Source organism: Salvelinus namaycush, chromosome 3 (assembly GCF_016432855.1).
Source record: "Salvelinus namaycush isolate Seneca chromosome 3, SaNama_1.0, whole genome shotgun sequence".
Lineage (NCBI taxonomy): Eukaryota > Metazoa > Chordata > Actinopteri > Salmoniformes > Salmonidae > Salvelinus > Salvelinus namaycush.
This window is the reverse complement of record NC_052309.1, coordinates 36,189,680-36,201,402: the sequence shown is the minus strand read 5'-3', so window position 1 is coordinate 36,201,402 and position 11,723 is coordinate 36,189,680. Positions and strand designations below refer to the sequence as shown.

Here is an 11,723-nt window from a genome sequence, read left to right as displayed (position 1 = left end):
TGATCGATGGTATCAAAGGCAGCACTAAGGTCTAGTAGCATGAGGACAGATGCAGAGCCTCGGTCTGACGCCATTAAAAGGTCATTAACCACCTTCACAAGTGCAGTCTCAGTGCTATGATGGGGTCTAAAACCAGACTGAAGCATTTCGTATACATTGTTTGTCTTCAGGAAGGCAGTGAGTTGCTGCGCAACAGCTTTTTCAATTTTTTTTGAGAGGAATGGAAGATTCGATATAGGCCAATAGTTTTTTATATTTTCTGGGTCAAGGTTTGGCTTTTTCAAGAGAGGCTTTATTACTGCCCCTTTTAGTGAGTTTGGTACACATCCGGTGGATAGAGAGCCGTTTATTATGTTCAACATAGGAGGGCCAAGCACATGAAGCCGCTCTTTCAGTAGTTTAGTTGGAATAGGATCCAGTATGCAGCTTGAAGGTTTAGAGGCCATGATTATTTTCATCATTGTGTCAAGAGATATAGTACTAAAACACTTAAGTGTCTCTCTTGATCCTAGGTCCTGGCAGAGTTGTGCAGACTCAGGACAGCTGAGCTTTGGAGGAATACGCAGATTTAAAGTTTAGTTTTTAGGGGTGCAACTGCATCTAGGGTATTGCGCAAGGTTAAATTGAGTTCCTCAGTTAGGTGGTTAACTGATTTTTGTCCTCTGACGTCCTTGGGTAGGCAGAAGGAGTCTGGAAGGGCATCAAGGAATCTTTGTGTTGTCTGAGAATTTATAGCACGACTTTTGATGCTCCTTGGTTGGGGTCTGAGCAGATTATTTGTTGCGATTGCAAACGTAATAAAATGGTGGTCCGATAGTCCAGGATTATGAGGAAAAACATTAAGATCTACAACATTTATTCCATGGGACAAAACTAGGTCCAGAGTATGACTGTGGCAGTGAGTAGGTCCAGAGACATGTTGGACAAAACCCACTGAGTCAATGATGGCTCCAAAAGCCTTTTGGAGTGGGTCTGTGGACTTTTCCATATGAATATTAAAATCACCAAAAATTTGAATATTATCTGCTATGACTACAAGGTCCGATAGGAATTCAGGGAACTCAGTGAGGAACGCTGTATATGGCCCAGGAGGCCTGTAAACAGTAGCTATAAAAAGTGATTGAGTAGGCTGCATAGATTTCATGACTAGAAGCTCAAAAGACGAAAACGTCATTTTTTGGGGGGTAAATTGAAATTTGCTATCGTAAATGTTAGCAACACCTCCGCCTTTGCGGGATGCACGGGGGATATGGTCACTAGTGTAACCAGGAGGTGAGGCCTCGTTTAACACAGTAAATTCATCAGGCTTAAGCCATGTTTCAGTCAGGCCAATCACATCAAGATTATGATCAGTGATTAGTTCATTGACTATAACTGCCTTTGAAGTGAGGGATCTAACATTAAGTAGCCCTATTTTGAGATGTGAGGTATCACGATCTCTTTCAATAATGGCAGGAATGGAGGAGGTCTTTATCCTAGTGAGATTGCTAAGGCGAACACCGCCATGTTTAGTTTTGCCCAACCTAGGTCGAGGCACAGACACAGTCTCAATGGGGATAGCTGAGCTGACTACACTGACTATGCTAGTGGCAGACTCCACTAAGCTGGCAGGCTGGCTAACAGCCAATTACATAAGTAATTACATAAGTATTCAGACCTTAAATTAAAGGTTCAATTAATAAAGCCACATACACACAGGCAGCTCCAAAATGCAGGTGTTTCAGCCTAGCTCAGTGCTTTCTGTGGTGGTGGGGCATGCATTTGTTGGGATGCATTTGTTGAGTAAGGATGAATATGTTGGAGACCCATTTGAGGTGCTGAAAATTGTGAAGTTTGCGCTGGGAAAAGTGGAGTCTCAGAGTGACCAGGATTTCTGAAGAACAGGCAGCCTCAAAAGAATCTAGACAACAGAAGTTTTGTGTTTTGAACATCGGAGTAGAGCACCCGTCAAAGGAGTCATCTCAGGGGTGACGACGGATGTTCAGGTTGAAAACCTGAAGATAATTCCTGGTGTGGTTGGTGCCCGGTATCTAACCCGCTGGGTGAAAGGAGAAAAAGTGTTGGTCCTGTTTTTTGATAAAGAGCAAATAACTACGCATGTGAAGCTTGGTTAACTAAGATACGCCGTTTGAGCTTTCGCCCCCAAACCATTGCAGTGTAAGAATTGTAAAGGATTGGCCATGTTTCAAATGTGTGCAGATGGACAGAGTATTGAAGAATGATGTGTTGAAGGACGACAGTGTTGCAGTTGTGGTGGGATAATGATCCCCAATTCCTGGAGTGTGCTGTAAGGGTGAAGAAGATTGAGGTGGCAAGTTAGAGCAATGAATCGAATCTCCTATGCCGTGGGGACTGGTCCCCTATGCAAGTTTCCATGTCTTGTCTGTTTGGGTGTTTGCTGTGATCGCAATGGACCAGTGTCTGCGGAATGCAAATTCTTACTGGCGAATTCGAGTGAGTAAGTGGGCGGCTGCGCTGACGACGAACTGAAGCTAAAATGGTGATCTAAGAGCAGAGGACCGAGAGAGGCATTGGTACATCACACATCTAGGAGCTTTAGCTCCTCTAAGTAAGGGACGTGATTCTTCCTGTGTTCCCCTTACAGGTTGACTACACCACTCGCGTCACGTGCGCGAGCGTTGCAAAATACATTTTGAAATCCATGTTATTCAATTATTGCACCAACGAGCTTCTGCGACACCAGGGCTAAAATAGATGTCGTTCCTATTTCTGACTGCAAGTCCTGCCTCTCCCATCTCCTCATTGGTTTATAGAAGCAGGTACCCACGTGCCATCTCCTCATTGGTTATACCCACGTGGGTGATAGAAAGACGAACTGTTTTGCCTGTAGTCGTGGTAATACAATGAATGTTTAGATGCGATCACCATATAATTTAAAGATGAAAAGGCCTGGAAGAAGGAGAGATGACTAGAAACGATTCGGTTGGCCGTTTTATGTGTGGATTAATTGTCGGAGTAGAGATCCTTGTGCATTTCAGGTAAAATAACAACTCAATGTTTATATCCCAGGACAAATTAGCTAGCAACAGCAAGCTAGCTAAATAGGACAAATTAACGTTAGCTAGCCTGTTGAGGACAGAGGGCGCTGTTTTCACTTTGGGGGAAAATCGTGCCCAATTTAAACGGCCTCGTACTCAATTCTTGCTCGTACAATATGCATATTATTATTACTATTGGATAGAAAACACTCTCTAGTTTCTAAAACCGTTTGAATTATATCTGTGAGTAAAACAGAACTCCTTTTGCAGCAAACTTCCTGACAGGAAGTGGAAAATCTGAAATCGAGGGCTCTGTTCTAGGGCCTGCCTATTAATGTCCTTGATATTTATTAGTATAGATGCACTTCATACATCTTCCACTAGATGTCGACAGGCAGTGAGAGAAGAAATGGAGTGTGTAACTTGATCTGGTGTCGAATAAAAGCTCTCGGCATGACGTGTCACCAGTTTCCTGTTTTCTGGAGAGCGCGTGAAGGGACCTGGATTTGCCTTCTGATAAGCTGTCGTTATGGACGACTAATATCTCCGGCTTTGATTTTATTTGATACATGTGACAATATCATCGTAAAGTATGTTTTTTCAATATAGTTTTATTAGATTATTGAAATTTATTCGGGACGTTAGGCGTGTTGCGTTGTGTGCCTTTGTTCAGGAAGGAGAGCTTAGCGCCACTTTGCTAGCTTTCCGTGCTAATTGACTGGAGAAGAGGACATTCTAAATCCAAACAACGATTGTTCCCGACAAAGGACCCCTTGTACAACATTCTGATGAAAGATCATCAAAAGTAGGACCCATTTTATGATGCTATTTCATATATCTGTCGAACATGTGAAATAGTCGTTTGCGGCCAGGTTTTGGGCACGCTCTCGCCATAACGTAAACTGCATATCGTAATGAAGTTATTTTTAGAATTCTAACACGGCGATTGCATTAAGAACTAGTGTATCTATCATTTCCTATACAACATGTATTTTCTAGTAACGTTTATGAATAGTTATTTGGTCAGAATAGTTGGAGTGTCATAAAAATATCCGCACATTCTGGGAAAAAGATGCTACGTTAGCACAATGTATAACCACTGATTTCAGCTCTAAATATGCACATTTTCGAACAAAACATAAGTGTATGTATAACCTGATGTTATAGGACTGTCATCTGATGAAGGTTTATGAAGGTTAGTGAAAATTAATATATTTTGCTGGTTTATTCCCTATCGCTAACGTGCCTATTGCTATCGCTAACGTGCCTTGATGAATGAATGCGGTAGTGTGGTAGGCTATTGTAGTAAGCTAATATAATGCTATATTGTGTTTTCGCTGTAAAACACTTAAATCGGAAATATTGGCTGGATTCACAAGATGTTTGTCTTTAATTTGCTGTACACCATCGATTTTTCAGAAATGTTTTATGATGAGTATTTAGGTATTTGACGTTGGTGTCTGTAATTACTCTGGCTGCTTCGGTTCTATTTCTGACGGTAGCTGTGATGGTAGCTGCAATGTAAAACTGATTTATACCTCAAATATGCACATTTTTCGAACAAAACATAGATTTATTGTATAACATGTTATAAGACTGTCATCTGATGAAGTTGTTTCTTGGTTAGTTTGGTTGGTTCTTGGTTAGTTAGGTTGGCTTTGTGCATGCTACCTGTGCTGTGAAAAATGTCTGTCCTTTTTTGTATTTGGTGGTGAGCTAACATAAATATATGTGGTGTTTTCGCTGTAAAACATTTTAAAAATCGGACATGTTGACTGGATTCACAAGATGTGTATCTTTCATTTGCTGTATTGGACTTGTTAATGTGTGAAAGTTAAATATTTCTAAAAAATATCTTTTGAATTTCGCGCTCTGCCTTTTCAGTGGAATGTGGGAATGCTAGCGGAACGCCAGAGCCAGACAGGCTAGCAAGTGCAAGCTAACTAGCTAAATTACCATACATGTTTAATGCTTTTCAACCTGTTCCCAAATTAATGTAATTGGTTCAGAGTTTGTTTTGATATTTTAACCTGCGTGTCGTGATCGCGTTTGGAGTGGGGGCAAAATACATTTATGCACGATAGCGCACGCGCGCAGCCGGTTTGGGCAAGGTGTAAAATAGAAATCAGTTCTGACGCAGATCGCGCTGCAAGTCCTGCCTCTCCCATCTCCTCATTGGTTTATAGAAGCAGGTACCCACGTGCCATCTCCTCATTGGTTATACCCACTGGGTGACTGAAATACGAACAAGGTCAGTGGCGGTAATGCACCTAATTTATGAAAGTTGCCAATCGCAATATAAAGTCAAGAGAAGAAAAGTCCTAGGAAGAGAGATGACTAGAAACGATTAGTTTGACGGTTTTATGTGTGGATTAATTGTCGGAGTAGAGGACCTTGTATATTTCAGGTAAAATAACAACTCATTGTTTATATCCCAGGACAAATTAGCTAGCAAATGCAAGCTAGCCAAATAGGACAAATTAGTTAGCAAGTGTAAGCTAGCTAGCTAAATTGCCATAAAGGTTTAATGCTTTTCGGGCCTATCCCCAAAATAATGTAATTGGTTCAGAGTTTGTTTTGATATTTTAACCTGCGTGTCATTATCGCATTTGGTGTGGGGGGACAAAATACATTTATGCACGATGGCGCACGTGCGTAGCCAGTTTGGGTTCTGTGTCAGACCGGGCGCATTCCAGGACAGGGAGCTGTGTGGATCTGGATATCACCATACAGAGGTTTATTTTGTGGGGATATGCTTCTCGTCGGGCCCTAGAAATCGAGAACCTATCCCCACCCTGTTGTCTTGTCTGTCCTCCCTATTTTGTCCTATAGTAGAACGTCCGTTAGAGGGGTTGGCAGAGTAGAGCAGGGCCAAGGGTGGGTCCCATATTGTGTACAGCTCCAGAGCGAGATTGTAGTGCCTTTCACCATATTGTTTGCAGTGCTTTCCCTTAGAATAACTATCTTGTTGCAGTGCCATACAATACTTCAGTGGTGTGAGATTTGCAGTGCCATATCAAAATAATTCCGTGTGCAGCTGATCTTTTGCATAGCCGATATTTACCTGAGGGAGTCAGGGGGAGGGTAACCTACCTGAGGGGAGGCCTTATTGTGACGTCACAGTCCGGGAAATCGTGCAGTCTGCTGTGGGAGGTGGGGAAACAGGGGTCCGATCCATGTTAACCCATGAATTTAAATTAAAACTTACCATGAGCATACTTACCTGTCCTGGTCATCTGTGTTGGTTGTGTGCTGGAGAACATTAAATCCTGTGTTGGGTGGTGAGAAAAGGGGTTCACACTAAACTGTGACAGACGTACTGTGAAATTCTCTAAAATTATGTAGGAGGTGGCTTATGGTAAAAACATTAACATTTAAATTCTCTGGCAACAGTTCTGGTGGACATTCCTTCAGTCAGCATGCCAATTGCATGCTCCCTCAACTTGAGATATCTGTGGCATGGTGTGGTGTGACAAAACTACACATTTTATAGTGTCCTTTTATTGTCCCCAGCACAAGGTCCACCTGTGTAATGATCATGCTTTTTAATCAGCTTCTTGATATGACACACCTGTCAGGCGGATGGATAGTCTTGGCAAAGGCAAAATGCTCACTAACTGGTATGTAAACGAAATTGAGAAGATTTTTGTGAATATGGAAAATGTCTGATCTTATTTCGGCTCATGAAACATGGAACCAACATTTTACATGTTGCGTTTTATATTTTTGTTCAGTGCAAGTACATGCAGCTTATCTTCTGTCATTAGCCTAGTCCATAAGTTTTCCTAGAAGACTAAATAAACCCTTGCTCACCAGAATGTTATAAATCAATAGAATGAATGTCCAAATGACATCAGTTTGACTTGTTGTAAAGAAATAAAAAGCTGTGAAAACGACCCAACATTTTGTGCTGTCTGTGCCCAATGTTTGTAACATGTTTTGTGCTGCTGCTATGTGTTGCTACTGTACCATGTTGTCATGTTGTGTTGCTGCCATGCTATGTTGTCTTAGGTCTCTCTCTTTATGTAGGGTTGTGGTGTCTCTTGTCGTGATGTGTGTTTTGTCCTATAATTGTATTTTTATTCCCAGCCCCCGTCTCCGTAGGTGGCCTTTTGGTAGGCCGCCATTGTAAAAAATAATTTGTTGTTAACTGACTTGCCTTGTTAAAAAAAAAAAATATTGTTTGATAAGATTTCAGTTCAGCTTGGATGCATAGCCTATTTTATGTGGTTTAAATACTGATTTTATGATGCTGATAGCACCTCTACAGACTGTATCTAACTGTGCATTCCCATTCTCTCAAGATGCTGAAAGAAAGACATCTTTCTCCACTCCTCTTCCCGAGTCAACATTTAGCCTACATTTGGATAAATTTACTGCAAAAAATGCTTAATTCTGCAGGAGTTAATATTAAGGCTGTGTGAGGTTATAGACCTACAGTCAGTGTCCAGATTTCAGTCTTATTGAACCCATCTGAACTGAACTGTAGTTCCCTTCATGTGCCATAAGCCTATTTGAAGTCCAGTTTTGTGACTGTCAACTTTGTATAGTGCCTCATATCACACAACATTGCGGCACTGCTATCATCCTCTTTTACCACTTCACCAAATCTTTCCCAAATATTACTTTTCTGGCCGTCCCTTGTCTTTATTTTCAAGTCAACATATCGCAGCTTTTCTCTTATTGAAATAAACCAAGACATTGTCCTTCTTGCCTCAGTGGATGTACATGTACTTTTTCTGCCTGTTCTCAAAAGTGTTTGGTGATTGACTGTAGGCTATTTGGCACGCATAAAGTTAGGCCCTAAAGTTTAGGCTTACCCACTAATGCCAGAGAGACTAAAATAATGAAAGGAAAAAATGTAGCCTATAGATATAAATTGCACAATAATTATATTTTTATGGATTTTTAAAGGTATTCTCTTTATTCAACCCGCCTGCCATCCATCCGCCCTTCATCCACACAATAGGTCATGACCTTAAACCCACGCGCCCGGCGGATATAACCGCGGGGACTACGGGTTATGAGTCAAACCACCCATCACTAGTGCAGACATACTGTATATACAGTCATTGGTGCAGACTGCAGCGCAAACTTTCAAAGCGCGAGGCCGAGGCCAAGTGAGAGAGAGAATTTGAAACACTCAGGGAAAGAAAAACTTATATCTATTAGGAGAACATAATGTGAGAGGCTATTTGCATATCCCTTACCAAATGTTATTCAAATTCTTATACAGTTTCTTCCTTAAATCAGAATTAAACTAATTATATTCCATTTAATCTAAATGTACCCAGTACAAATGCATATTACCAGTAAACTTACCAAGAACTATAGGATAGGCCTATAAAATAAATGGAAGGACAGCCAGGGCCTTAAAGTTCAATAACAACATGAAAAAGATAACAAAAAAATATTGTTTATCTGAATAACTAACTTTTCATGATCCATCTTTGAAAAGCTTCAATTCAGTGGAGGAAGGGGACCTGCAATTTGACAGCCGAAGACAGATCTCAAAGACTCCCCCCACCCAAATCCACTTTTGTTTATTCAAGTGAACAGTCAAGATGGGAAAGCCTTGATAAACAGCATACCTGACCGTATCCCTCAGTCTAGGAGTTTGCAGGTAGTGAGTCAGTCGAAGACAGAAGAAACTCCCTCTTGGTCAGGATATGCAGTTGCCGTCGCTCACAGTGAAAGACCAAATAATGAGATGCATGGGAAGATACAGGGAGTCTGAAGAGCCACTCCTAAGGTATGAACGTTATATTTAGCCTGTTTGGAATATGGAAATAAAAACCAGTTCAATAAATGTTCTACTATTGCAGTTTTCCAGTGATATGGAGACCATGGATTCCCTGTCATAGAGAAACTGGATGTCTAGAAAAAGTAAGGACATAATGCAATTACTTTAGGCCTACTATTAGATTATGAAGTAATTAAATTTCATCCAACCTATCATCACAAGAAACCTGTAGCCTAGTAAACAAGATTATTCAATACTTTACTGACACAGGTCCTTAGAAATGCTGTATTTGGTATTGTATAGGTTTATTCATTTGAGTTTAAAATGAACATGCCTACTTGTCCTGTTTAGTTTGCCCAAGGGAATGTGTCATCAAGAACCAGACAGATATCCAAAGGTGCCCATGGATTCCAGCACCCTGTCAGGTATGTAGACTGTTAGCAGTTGAGAGAAGATAGTATGTTGGAATTGTTACTACATTTAGACTAATTTGGGGAAAAGACCTGTGTTGTGAATACATTTTATGATTTGATGTTATCACTTTCATGATGACCATTTTTGTATACCGGTATGCTAATTTCTTTGAATAGTAAAACACAGATGTATTTTAAAATACTTAATACAGTAATCTGATCCGTAGGCTCTTCATGCCCAAGTCCAGGACTGAGGAATATGTGTCTCATTTGGGGAAGATGGTCTTGGACAGTTTCCCTGTCCAAGCCACTCTCCACTTCTACAACGATGACTCCAGCTCTGAGGATGATGAAGATATGGAGGAAGAGCTGGAGGTTCATTCACACAGTTTGGATCACAGGTCCCATCCACTCAGAGAGAATTCAGAGAGGTAGCTAGTCTTTACTGTTTTGGAAACAAGCAGGTGTGATTAGACAAGGGAGACAGACAGTGCAGCAGGTCACAGGAGACATGTTACTTCCATGGTGAGGGTCTAGTAGGACCCAATGTGTTCACCTGAGACAGCCACAGAAAGCCGGGAAGGGCCAGGTCACTGGCTGCATGTGGCCTCACTGAGGTGATTCTTTTTACACCAGTTCAACGTCAACACACCTTTAAACTGGATATGGCCATTTTCCTTGACAACGTCCTATGTTCTCAGGACCTTGTCATGCAAACTCAAGTTGGCCTTGTGCTGGTCTCTTCTTTTTGTTTGTAGTGAAACATTTTCTATGCTTTCTATGTTTTGTATTTATAATAATTTTTTATGTGTGTATGACAAAGTGTGTGTAATACATTGCTGGACATATGAGTGACTGTGTAGATGGTTTGTTGGTTGAAATGTAAATAATGTATGTGCATATAATTGAATATTACTGTTATGGGCTTAGCTAGTGAGTGAATATGTTGGTATGGATGCCAAGTGAAATGTAAAAGTATTTCAATGATATCATTTTAGTTAAGTAATAAACATTTATTTCAAAATCATAATTTTCCTACCCTTCTTGTGGACGTGGACTTATACTTTTGTTCAGGATCAATTCACATGTTCATTCAGGTATTTGCTATTCACACTACTCCTATTTGGGAGTAAACTAGTAAGTAACCTACTCCTAAGCAAAAACAACAGTGAATATAAATGATTTAATATTGGCTGACCAATACTCTAAAATGCTTGAAAGTGACAGTACAGTGCGTGCAAAACAAGGGAAAATGGAATAAGATGGCATGAACCTATCAAAATGTAGAGTTTGAGGTCATAGAAGGCCGCGCTAACCACTAGGACAAGCCAGTACAGGCTCATGCTACAAGGGGAAGAGACAGACCCTTTGAGACAGACCCACTGAACCCTGACAAGTAAAAGGAAAATAGATCATGAAGGTCAGGCATACTGTATGTCAGTGCAAATCAACTGACTCTTTCAGTACATATAAAAGAACATCTCTCTCATGAATCATATTGTGAATTTCAATGGCAGAAAAAGAGTATAAACACCCCAAACCTCATCCATTTAAGGTGACCAAAGTTGTGATCTTATATGGGATCTTCTAAACATTATGGTCCACCATTGAATATTTCCCTGGAACTCAGAGAGATCAGAAAACAGCTGGAAAACCATTGGAAATAAGTCGAATTGGTCACTTCCTAATCACTCCTAATGACACTGGGTCCAGTGATCAAAGCCTGGGCTGAGGTTGAGCCTGGGGACAAGTTTAGCCCTCAAACAACCGGCACCATCCCCTCCCTCTAGGGTTGGGTAGGTTATTTTCTACATGTAATCCGTTAGTTACTAGTTACCTGTCCAAAATTGTAATCAGTAACATTACTTTTTGATTACCCAAACCCAGTAATGTAATCTGATTACTTTCAGTTATTTTTTTTTTTATTACTTTCCAAAAGGCATTAGAATAAGACAAAAAGGATCCATCCAACCATTTGGTGTGTCATCATAGTGGTCTCTGACTTGCGGTCAGACTCGCTCAGCTGGAACAAACTTAAACTTGCGGCTTTTTTTAATGCTGAATTGAATTTCATTGAGAAAACAGAAAGGTGTCATATTTTTTTGCAAACATCCTTTCTGAATTTAAAAGTAATCAGTAAGCTGATTACAATATTTTTTGCTAGTAACGTAACTGATTACAGTAATTGTTTTGTAGTCAGATTACATGTAATCGGCTACTCCTAATCCCTGACCCCCCCCCCCCACACACACACGAACACACACAGGGAACGGTATAGTGCCAGGGCTCTCCATCATCAGGTCCAGCTTGGCTTACGAACAGGGCAGCAGGAACTGGTGGTCCTCCAGAGGTTAAACACTGGCCAGCCATCTGATCCCAACCTCTTGTTTGTTTATGATGGTTTATCTGTGCAGCTTGGCTGAGGTGGCCGGCTGACCCGTCTGGTGGGCTGGCTGGGACAGGCTAGCGGAGAGGGGATGGGGACAGGGGGTTGTCAGTCCCCAGTGGGTGGCTAGGTCACTGAGGTGGGCAGCAGACTGATTGAGGAGTCTCAGCGAAATCCTGAAG

The 11,723-nt window shown here is 41.1% G+C and overlaps 1 long non-coding RNA gene across 1 annotated transcript; it reads left to right on the top strand.

Moving 5' to 3' along the window:
* The first annotated feature begins 7,060 nt into the window (after window positions 1-7,060).
* LOC120044346 lies at window positions 7,061-10,087 on the top strand. The gene is made up of 3 exons (XR_005476545.1): window positions 7,061-8,885; window positions 9,094-9,167; window positions 9,383-10,087. It is a non-coding gene; the product is annotated as an uncharacterized LOC120044346 (long non-coding RNA).
* Window positions 10,088-11,723: the final 1,636 nt, after the last annotated feature.